The sequence below is a fragment of the Capsicum annuum genome, chromosome 12 (assembly GCF_002878395.1).
Source record: "Capsicum annuum cultivar UCD-10X-F1 chromosome 12, UCD10Xv1.1, whole genome shotgun sequence".
Taxonomy (NCBI): Eukaryota; Viridiplantae; Streptophyta; class Magnoliopsida; order Solanales; family Solanaceae; genus Capsicum; species Capsicum annuum.
The window spans coordinates 186,982,451-186,995,226 of NC_061122.1; positions in this window are offsets into that span (position 1 = coordinate 186,982,451).

The following is a 12,776-nucleotide window of genomic DNA, read 5'->3' on the forward strand; positions in this document are numbered from 1 at the left end:
ATGCGCTAATATTTATTATCTCAAATAGAGGTTTAGTTTTTACTTCTCACTTCTGGAGGGAATTTTCAAGATGAGTTAGGTATTCAAATTGATCTTAGCATAACTTTTCACCCACATACTATTGGTCAGTTAGAGCAGACTATTTAGGTTTTAGAGGATATGCTCCGTACTTATGTTATGGTCTTCAGAGTTCAGTGGGAGCAATATTTAGCCTTGATAGAGTTTGCATATAATAATAGCTACTATTCTAGTTTTAAGATGGCACATTTTGAGGCTTTGTATGGTAGGTGTAGTCACTCTTTAATTAGTTGATTTGAGGTTTCAAAGATTAGACCTTGAGGTACAAACTTGTTTTGGAAGTCTTTGGATAGAGTTTGGGTCATTAAAGATAAACTTCAAGTGGCTCAGAGTAGGCAGGAGTGCTATGCGGATCATAGACTTTGTGTCTTGAGACTTAGAGTTGGTGATCGAGTCTTCCTTCATGTTTAATCCATAAAAGAAATGATAAAGTTTAGGAAAGGGGCAAGCTTAGCCCCAGGTATATTGGGACATTTAAGATTCTTTGGACTATTTGGGATATAGCTTACGAGTTAGCATTACCCCCAGATCTTTAGGCTGTTCATCCAATTTTTCATTCTATTCATGCTACAATGTTATATTCCAAATGAGTCTCATGTCATCCGTTGAGACACAGTGTAGTTAGATGAGAGATTGTACTTTAATGATAAGCTAGTTTCCATTTTAGCTAAGATGTTAGGCGATTGCGCTCTAGAGATATTCTAATAGTTAAGTTTAGTGGAGACACTATCCTATAGATGAGGCTACTCGCGAGGTCGAGTCCGACATGTGTAGTAGTTATCCCAAGCTTTTAAATGATTTAGGTATATTCCTTGCCTTTAGTTTAAGAACGAACCAGATACTTAGGGGTGGATATTGTAAAGACTTGATTCTATGAACTTTCCCTTTTTTATGTGTTTTGACCATTTTACCCTTGCTCGTGGTTTCTATGTGTTGTTACTAGGGTGTGGAATGGCTAACACGATTACCAATGTGATTCAAAATAATTTATGTGAGTTTGTGATTTTTAGAGGTTAGAAAGGCCTCATAGTTGAATTCAGTAAATATTTGTTATTCTGTATGTCAGATAGCAAAATGAACTATGCCAACAGATTAAAAATGTCTATCTTGGGTTGGTAGCATAGTTTGATCAATTTTTATGACTTTTGAAACTCATTTTGACCATTGGTTTGGAAAATTATGAAATTAGGTTTTGGGAGTTAATTTTGTTAGAGCAACCTCTTTTTGAAAATTGGATGTTGCCGTTGAGTCCAGAACATTAAATTTAGTCTAGTATCATATTTCATTTGCCTTCATGGGATTCTGAACGAATCCCTAGGGCTTGACCCATAATTTTGCAATTCAACAAAGTTGTTGATGTAGCCGTATCTAGTGTGGCCGCTTAAGCAGCCCAGGCATCGCTTTAGCGGACGCCGCCTACCAACTACTACCACTAAAGCAGACGCTTGATCATTTTAGTGGTCGCCGTTTTAGTGGACTACCTATTTTGTAATGGGCCACTAAAGCGATCATTTAGCACTTAAGTGATGACCTCCTAAGCATTATGAAAAGTGTCATTCTCAATTTTTCTACCATCTTTGAGATTTTGAGCTTTGGGTTAAGATATTTTTGGAAAATTTCCTCCATCTTCGACCTTGGGTAAGCTCCAAATCATTATTTTAATTATTTTACTTCATTTATTATTATCTAAAACTTGTTAAATATTGATTTCAAAAGTGGAATTTGAGAATTTTGGCCCGGAAGGACAAAAATGGTTTTTCTTTGGTTTAAACCCCATTTTTACTTGGGTTTTATCCTATGGCTTCCCTTAATCATGGGTAAGGTTTTTATAAAGAAAAATTTTGGTTTTACACTTTCTTTTCGAAAACGCATTTCTGGGTCCATTTTGACCCAGACTTGAAAGTGGAAAATATGGGTATCGTTGGCTTCCTTTGAACACGTAGATTCTATATTTATATATTTTAGTTGATTTTGAGGTCGTTCTAGAGGGAAAAGCTCCGCATTGAAGGGCTTTAGGCTTGAATTTTGTCGTCATAATGTAGGTTATGGCATAACTTTTATTAGACTAGGCTAGGTAGTTAATATTTATATAAAAGAATGTTATGGGTATGGGTAATCCATCATAGAAATATTATTATTATTGTTGTGTGCCCGTGTAGGGGCTTATATTGTTGTTAGTAGTGGCTTGAGCTGATATTACTGTATGGGGCTCGTATGGGGGGCTTATCAAATATTATTTCCCTTGTGTATGCATTCGGGTGCCTTCTTCATGATAGAAATACTCAAGTTAGAGTTAATGTGATATTAATAATGTCTCACTTATTTTTTCTCCCTCAAATGGTACGTTGTTTATATGAAATCATGCATGATTGATATATTGAGTGGATTCTGAGCTCATGTGTACCTGTTTTAAATGGATTTTGAGATACTTCATATTGGTTTGGTTGTGATCAGTACACCTTCATATCATATAAACATTCATGAGCTATAGGTACCATTGTGGAAACATTAATTTTGATTGAAATGAGATATTTTTATATACCCTTTGTCATAGTTGGCGAGTTGGAGAGTAGATATGGTATTAAGATTGGAATTGAGTATTGAGAAAGTATATGGATTACGAATCCCCTATGGTTCCTACTTGGAAACGTTAAGTCTCGCTAGGTATATATAGAGGTTATTAGATAAACTCAGTCATATGATATCGTCACCATAATCAGCATTGTATTTCATACATTATACATCTTCAGAGTTATGTTTTTGTGCTTAATTTGATGCATATTTGTTTTATTTATTTTATATACCTATTACCTTATCTATGTGTTATATTTAGAACTATTAGTGGTGATGGTATTATCTACCGTTTGGGATATTTTTTAATTGCAGGTGACATGCTCAGTCAATCTATGATACCTACTAAGTACAAGTGGACCATACTCATCCCATTATGCCCTTTTGGTGTAGAATGAGGTATGAACGCTCCACGCAGTAGCTAAGATCGTGCGGTTGTTCATTGATACTTTGAGGTATTGGTCGCTCTATGCCTTCAGAGTCGACCTTAGACCTCTCCCCATCTGAATGACGTCTTTATTTTGTAATTTAGAGACAGATTTGTAGTTTTGAATTTTAGTTTTATTTTCTGGTTTTGAGTTGTATCTAGATTGTTCTTACACATTGACATCTAGTTTTAGGATGGTTTATGGTATCATTATTATCTAGACTTTCGCTATGATTATACATGCATTGTTTTTTACCTTGAAGTTTTGGCTTGGGAATTATGTTATGTTTTCTTATTATATATTAGTTTGGGTGATTGGCTTACTTGTCAAAGCTTAGCCATGATAAGTCTCATCATGAACTTAATGTTGGGGTCATGTCATGAGCTTTGATGACTTCCTTTATCTCAATCGCATGGTGGTGGTACTGAGATCAATGCAATCTCGATGAGTATTTAGGTTGATCGAGTCGGTTCTGTCCATCATATTCGTAATTCCCTCTTCTCACTATTGTGATGACCAACTTAAGACCGGTCAATGTTGACCCTCTCGATTACGAGGTAGTGGCCACAATCGCAAGGCATTATTTACTAAATAGTATAAAAGCCTTTTTTTCATGTTTTCCTCCTTTTTGGACCTTTGAGCTTTAGGTTTGGGAGATTTTTAAGGATTTCTTTGCCATTTGAGATTGGGCAAGCTCCTAAACCTTGTTTATGCTATTTCTCATTGATTATATCTTCAAAAACGTCTTTAAATATGATTTTTGAATGGAAAAATTAGGTGTTTTATAGGTAAAGTTTAAAAGGCATTTTTCTTTGTTTTGGACCTTGATTTTCACCATTTTTTCATAGGTTTGCTCCTGTATACTCCTATAACCTTAGGGAATGTGTTTTAAAAAATTATTTTTTTACCTCTTTCATTTTTGAACTCATTTTGGTTTCAACAAGAATATGGGCAATATGGGTCTCGATAACTTTATTTTAATAAGTAGATTCTATTTTTTAATTTTATAGTTGATTCTAATGTTGTTCACAAGAGGAAGTCTCCATGTTGAAGTATATTAGATTGGGATATTCATCATTTCGAGGTGGATTATGGCTTAAGTTCTTTCAGATTGAGTTGGGTAGTTAATGAATAAGAAAAACATGCTATGGTTTGGGGAAAATAACTATGGAGTTTATATTTTGAGTTTATTTTTATAGTTGTATGCTCATGTGGGGGTCTTGATGTAGTTGTTTTGTGATATATGATATTGTGTGTTGCCCATGTGGGGGCTTTATTTGACATCATTGGCCTTTTCTGTGCTTCTAAATGCCTTTATTATGGATATGATTTCCATGGTGGGGGTATATTATGCTAATCTAGGCCTAATTTGAGCATTGGTTGCTTTTTTCATGATGAAATACCCGAGTTAGAGGTTGATATGATATTAATGATGTCTTTCATGCATATTAATTCTAATGGTGCCTAATTGGAGTTTATAATCATGAATTATGGACATACTGAGTTGATTTCTACGTGCACTTGTATATATATTTCGTATTGGATGGATTGGCTATCATTATTTAAGTTGATTATGAGCATTACATCCTCATTCCATACATATATATTCATGAGATAATGGTACTACTGCGAAACACTATTTTTGAAATAAAATGAGATATTTTTATGAAATTATCTGGGTAAACACGAGCCGGAGACAAGAGTTGACATTATGATTGAGATTGAGATATGAGATTCAGTATATGGGTTGTATACCCCCCCCATGGTCCCTACCTAGTGGCTATGAGCTCGATAGTGTATATGGAAAGTCATGAGATGGCTTTCATCATTCATCCCATGCATATTGCATTTCATTGCATTAACATTCGCATATTTCCTATTTTCCTTAGTTTTCTTGACTTGTGTTTGGTGTTCTTGTATTTCTCCTTTATATCTATGTTGTTATTGTTTCTATGTACTTGTATATATACTAGGACTATTAGTGGATACGGTGTGAGCTACCATTTGGGACTTATTCTGCTTGCAGGTGACGTACTCATAGTATATTTTACTTTTCTGATTTTTTTCTTTGCTCAATTGACCTATGATACCTACTGAGTATAAGTGTACCGTACTCACTCTTACTGTTCCCTTTTAGTCAAACCTTTGCAGGAGTATAACTCATGAAGGCTAATTTTGTATGGAAGAGTTGGTGACATTTTGGGGTACTGGCTACTCTAGGCATATCAGAATCGACTCCAGGCCTTTTCTATCTATAATTCATCTTAACTCCTATTTCAGAGAAAAACTATGTGCTTTTAATTCTGGATATTATATTAGATGTTCTTATGCTGTGACATGAGATTTGGGATTGGATATTATGGATTTCATTCATGTTCCAGTGTAGTTATATTTCATTTTTGGCTTTACTTTATTTTAGAAGTCTCACCTAGATGTTTACTTCAGTTTTAGTGATTGACTTACTTATCAAGGTTGTACCATAATAAGTGCTAACATGACCCATTTTTTGATCATGATAAATTGATATCTAAGCAGCCAAGTTCGTCAATCTCATAAGTATAAAAGTAGGATATCTAGTAGTATCTCACATATTAGCACGTAGATGCCCATGTCTATCTTCTAGAGTCTATAAGATGTCTTTAGGAAAAACTTTTATATTTTAATTTCCTTATCATATGGGCTATTCATATTCTATTTTCTAAGTTGTGTTCCAAGCTTCCTGCGCAAATGATGAGGACTAGATCTCAAGAGGTAGGGATGCTAGTCAAAACTCGATGATAGAGCCCAGACTAGCGAATGAAGCAGGGGTCAAGGATGACCTAGAGAAAGAGGATGGGTACGTGGAGCTTCCCCTATTAGAGGTGGTGCTAAGGGGGACCTATCTTGAGCTTGAGATTGAATGTGTAGGAGATACGGGGCCATCTTAGGTCTCAAAGGGTTCAGTTACTACTCCTATTCTGGAGGGTCTATTGATTTGATTATTGACTCATTTAGACAGTGTTCCCTTGACTGCACTTGGTGTTCCTCCGATTTTGAGTATGGTATCAACATCAGTGGTTGTGTCTACTTATGGTATTCCTTCAACCCTGAGTGTAGTTCTACCATTTGTATCGATATCTTCTTAAGATATTCCATAGACTTCAAGTGGTATTCCACTTTTTGTGCCAGTATCAAATCATGGTATACCTAGTACAATGATACAATCTTCATGTGTGGTCTGCTCACGTGTAGATTCTTATCCTGTTAGATTTATTATTCCTCTAGTTTCTTCAGGTACAGTTATGTCTTTTGATGATCAGAAAAGATTTGAGAGGTTTACTTGCTTGGGTTTTCCCAAGTTTAATGGTGCTATTAGCGAAGATGCCTATAAGTTTTTGGTTGATTTCTTGGAGAAGTTACAGAATCTTGGATATTTGAACCTTATAAAGTAGCTTATACTACCTATCAATTAACGGATATGGCTAGAGATTGGTGGAAGTCATTTGCTAGTTGCTGACCTTTGAATTCTCCTGCTATGACTTAGACTTAATTTTCTAGGGCCTTCTTAGAAAGATTTGTACCGTATAGGTTAACAGACCAAATGCATGATGAGTTTGATCATTTAGGTAGGGATCCATGATTATTGTTGAGTATGAGGTTTATTTTCATACTTTATCCAGATATTCAACCGCTAGCATCTCCATTGAGTCCGAGCTGATTCAAAAATTTATGAAGGGATTGGATGGTACTTATCAGTTGACTACACATCAGATGGTAGTCTCAAGGCTTCTTTTTAGAGTATAATTGAGCATTCCAAGATGACCGAGTCTATTAGCTAGGCTAATCAGGGAGGCACCAAAAAGGTACATCATCGTGGTTAGTTTAGTGGACACACCTACCAAGGTAAAAACTTCTTTGGTAGAGGTTCCTGTAGTTATCGTCGTAGGATATTTTAGGATATTTTGTGAGGATCAAGTTGGTGGTCATTCTAGCTAGGGTTGTCAATTATATGGCTAGGGTGGTCATTCTAGTTAAGCCATACCTCCTCAGATGAGTCAAGCCATATAAGGTGTTTTGAATTTGATAAGTTTGTCCATGTGGCCAAGGATTATCCTCGTCGTGTTTTTAATCCTACTCCTATATTGATTATGAGAGGTGGTTCATAGACTGGTAGGGGTACAACTAGAGATATTCGAGGTAGAGGTAGAGGTACTTGTGGTGGTGGTCAAGGAGTTACTCAGTACGGGAGTAGATGTGGTCAGTGCTATGCTATACATACTATTATTACAAGTATCATCCCAGTTTGATACAAATATTCTTTCATATTATTTGACCCTGGATCGAGTTTCTTCTATATGCCTGCTTATTTTACTTTTGGTTTTGATGTTGCATGTGAGCCTCTTACTATGTATCTTTATGTTTATACCTAATAGAAGATTCTTTAGCAGTGGATCGAGGGTACCAATTTTGTGTAGCTACCTTTACATGCCATGAGATTTGGGTAGACTTGATTACCTTAGATATGGTTGATTTTGATACTATCTTTGAGTATGTATTGGTTAGCTCCATATCATGCAATTTTGGACTATTGTACTAAAATCTTGACCTTAGCTACGGTGGGTGTACCAAGGTTAGCTTTGGAGGGTACGCTTAATTTGGGTTTGAAGGGTGTATTATCTTTTTTGTGTGCTCGTTAGATAGAGGGTGTTGTCTTATTTAGATCATACTCATGATATTAGTGCAGCCTCACCACCTTCTATGAATTCTATTCATGTTGTTCATGAGATCATGGTGTGTTTTCTAAGATTTGTATGATATGCATCCAGATCGTGATATTGATTTTTCTATTGATGTGGAGCCAATCACTAAGCCTATTTTATACCTTCCTATAGGATGACCCTTGCAGAGTTGAAGGACCAGTTATAGGATTTGTTGGGTAAGGGGTTTATTAGACCCAGTGAATCCCTTAGGGTGCGCCTATCTTGTTTGTGAAGAAGAGGGACAATTCTATGTGTATGTGTATTGATTATAGGCAGTTGAACAATGTGACAATTAAGAACACATATCCCCTTTCTCACATTAGTAATCTGTTTGACCAACTTCAGGGTGCCTTAGTGTTTTTCAAAATTGACTTTAGGTTCGGGTACTATCGATTGAAGATCGGGGCTTTAGATGTTCCAAAGATAGCTTTGCAGACTCATACAGTCATTATGAGTCTTTGGTCATGTAATTTGGATTGACTAATATCTCTGCAATATTTATAGAGTAGATGAACAGACTATTTCGAGTGTATCCCAACCCATTTATTATTGTATTTATAAATGACATATTGGCTTAGTCTAAAAGTACCATGTGAAGAATTTGAGGATTGTACTTCAGAGATTACGTGATGAGAAGTTGTATGCTAAGTTTTCTAAGTGGGAGTTCTAGTTGGATTCTATCTCCTTATTGGGTCATATGGTGACTAAGGATAGTATTATGGTTGATCCGGCCAAGATTGTGGAAAGTCGTGATTGGTCTAGACCTATTTCACCTATCGAGATTTGGAGATTGTTGGCTTGGTGCGTTATTATCGGTGTTTTGTTGAGGGCTTCTCTTCTATTGTGGCGACTTTGACCACGTTGACTCAAAAAAGGTGAAATTTCAGTAGTCAAATGTGTGTGATAAGAGATTTCAAAAGCTTAAGAAATTGTTGGCTTCAGCTCCCATCTTGACTTTACCAAAGAAGGGTATGGGTTTTATCGTATTTTATGATACTTTCAGTATTGTTTTGGGTGCGGTGTTGATACAGAATGGTAAGGTGATTGTTGATATCTCTCATTAATTTAAGTCTCGAGAGAAAAATTACCCTACCCATGATTTGGAATTGGCAGTTGTAATGCTTATATTGAAATTGTGACGTCATTACTTGTATGGAGTGTCTTGTGAGATTTTATCAGACCATCCTAGTATTCAGTACATATTAAGATAGCGAGATATTAATATGAGGCAATAATGTTGGCTTGAGTTGCTTAAGGATTGTGACATCACCATATTGTATCATTCAGGCAAAGCTAATGTGGTTGTGGATGCCTTGAGTCGAAGTCAACTAGTATGAGAAGATTAGCTCATCTTGTGACCCAGGAGTGGCCTTTAACCTTGGAGGTTCGGTCTGTAGCAAACCAGATGGTTAGGATCAATATTTCAACAGCCATGCATGTTTTAGCCTTTGTTGGAGTTAGATCTTTCTTGATGGCGCAGATTTGAGCACACCAGTTTGAGGGTGATTCGAGATAAGGTGTTGAGTGGTGAGGCTAAGGAAGCCTCTATAATTCCAATGGTGTATTGAGAATTGATAGACGAGTTTGTGTTTCAAGATTCGGAGATTGGTGAGATTGATTTTAGAGGAGGCTTATTGCTTTAGATATTTTATCCATCCAGGTGTGATCAAAATGTATCATGATCTAAAGCAACTTTACTGGTGGGGTGGAATGAAGAAGTATGCAGTGGGTGTTGTAGCTCATCAATTAGCTTTTCAGCAGGTGAAGGCTGAGCATTAGAGATTGGGTGGTTTGCTTTAGAGATTACCTACTCCTGAGCAGAAGTTGAAGTGGATCACTATAGACTTTATGATAGAGTTGCCTCGTACTTGTCATGCTTTTGAAAGTATTTGGGTCATTATGGATTTATTGACCAAATCACAACATTGCATCCTTATTTAAATTTCCTTTAATGCTTAGAGGTCGGTCCGTATCTTTGTTTGTTTCATGACCCAAAAATAAGAGTCATGATGACACTTATTGCGACTACGCCTTAAAAACTAAGCCAATCACCAAACTGATACAAAAGAAAAAAAACAACACCAAAATCCTAAGAAGGGACTTCTAGAATGAAGTCAAACCATAGATATAAAAGAATAACGAAAATTTAAATATCAAACAAAACATAAAACATCCCAAAACATGGTGTGTAAGTGTAAGAACAATCTGAAAATACAATCGATAATCCAAAAGGGAACATAAGCCTGTCTCTAAATACAAAACAAGACATGCACTAGATAAGATGGGGTAGGATATCGATTCTGGAAGCAAGAGTAACCACTACCTCAAAAATATTTCAAGCACCACCCAAAATTAGCTACTGCATGGCGCACTCATACCTGGATTTGTACTGAGAAGGCACAATAGGGATGAGTACGGTCCACTTGTATTCGACAGGTATCATAGGCTGACTAAGTAAAGTGGAAAATAAAGTAAATAAAATACATACTATGGGCCGTCACCTAGAATCAGAAAATGTCCCAAATTTTATCCCACACCATCTCCACTAACAGTTATAGTTATAACACATATAACAAGTACAAGTACTAAAAGGATGCACAGAATACATAAACATCAAATCAGTCAGGAAAATATTACACAAAAGGTGAAAAATATATGAAATGCAATGAGAATGATAATGATAATGCTGATGATGATGTGTTAAGTCTGAGGTTGCCGCACAACCTTTGTATACACCTACCGAGCACTACTCTCGAGGTATGACCCATAAGGGGGTCGCAATCCATATACAATCCAATAACCAATGCCAATACCAATTCAATATCCAATATCCATAACATGTGATCTTCATCATAGGATTTTTAAATATGTCACATTTCTGTCAGAAAAACCAATATTTGCATAGTGGTACAAATGCCTCATGAATGTATATATGATATGAGGATATAACAGTCATAACCAAAGAAGAATGAGAATTTTAAATCCAACCAATACTCCAGTACATGAGCAAGAATCCACCCAATAAACCAACCATCTATGACTCAGTATAATCCATGTACCATTAGAGTGAGATACGCAAGTAATATGTCAAGATATCGCATAAATCCCAACCTAGGCATGTCCATTGGGAAGAAAAAAACCAAATATACATACACAAAACGAAAAATATAGGCCCCCATACGGGCACATAATAGTAATAACACCATTTTTATGATTAATCCCCACACACATAACATGTTTTTATATCAGTATTAACTACTCAACCCAGTTTGAAGAAAGTTAAGACATAACCTACCCCGACCGAAAAAAACCCAGTCCAAAAATCTTCAACATGGATTATTTCCCTCACAAACGACCTCAAAACCAACTAAACATACAAATATAGAATCTACGCGTCAAAAGAAAACCAACGATACTCGTATTACCTATTTTCTAGTCGGGATCAAAATGAACCCTCAAAATAGGTTTTAAAAAAAGGTAAGACTGAAATTTTAGTTCATAAATGCATTACCCATGATTAAAAGCCATAGAAGAAAACTCAAGTGATATTAGGTTAAAAACGAGGTTTAAATTTGAAGAAAACCATTTTAGGCATTCCAAACCAAATTTTTCAAATTTCACCATTGAAATTGTATTTTAACAAGTTTTAGATGACAAGATTCAAAGTAAAATGATTGATAGGGATTTGGAGCTTACCCAAGCTTAAAAATGGGAGAAATCTCCCAAAAAATCTAAAACCTGAAGCTCAAAGTCTAAAAAATAGTGGAAAAATCAAGAGAAAATGATTATATATTATGCAGGTCTAACAGCTTAAGTGATCACTACTAATGTGGTTAAGTGCTGCTTTAGTGGTACATGCGTGCCCACCCAGTTCGATAAAGTAGAAAAGGCTCCGCTAAAGCGGTCCCTTACCAGTTGGAGTCGGGTCGCTAAAGCAACCAAAATAGCGCTTTAGGATCCACCTCTAAAGCGGACATAAATGGCGCTTTAGCGGCTAATACCAGCTGGGTGGTGCACCAACTGGACTTGAATTTTTTTCATGTCTCTGCCAACTGCTTAAAATTTATTTGAAATCTCAAGAAAGAAAACGAACTATGCTACCCTAGAAAATTTGATACTCCAAACTCAACGATGATATCAAATTTTTAAAAAGCTATCATTTTCACATAATTGACCCTGAGATCTTATTTCATATTTTTTTGAATTGAGGGTTAAAATGAGATACAAAAGTCATAAAATTGCACCAACTATGCTACCAACCCAAAATTAATGTTTTGGATCTACTGGCACAGTCTATTTTACCATCCGATACACAGGACAATAAATGTTGACTGAAGTCAACTATAAGCCTTTTTAAGCTCCAAAAATCACAAACTCGCACAAAATGAATCAGAATGCATTAGGAACTGTGTCAATTATGCCCACACTCCAAAAACATCATGTAGCAACCACAGAGAGAGGTAAAATTATCAAATAACATAAAAATGAAAAATTCACAATAATCAAGTCATTATAGTTTGTGAAATAGTTTGTCTTCATACGGCACCCGGGTCTATTATTTTAGATAGAGGCTCAGTGTTCACTTATGTCTTCTGACAGGCATTTTAGGAGGATTTGCATACTCGAGTTGACCTTAACATAGGTTTCCACCCCCAGACTGATGGTAAGCGGAGTGGACTATTCAAGTTTTAAAGGATATGTTCCACGACATATGTTATGGATTTGAGGTTCGTGGAAGCAACATTTGGCTTTAGTAGAGTTTTCTTATAATAATAGCTACCACTTAAGTACCGAGATGTCCCTTTTTAAGGTATTGTATGGTAGGCGTTGTCGATCCCCTATTGGTTGATTGAGACTTCAGAAGTTGGACCCCGTGGTACTGACTTGCTTCGCGAGTCTTTGGACAAAGTTCGGATGATTCTAGATAGGCTCCAGGCAGTCTAGAGTTAGCAAAATAGTT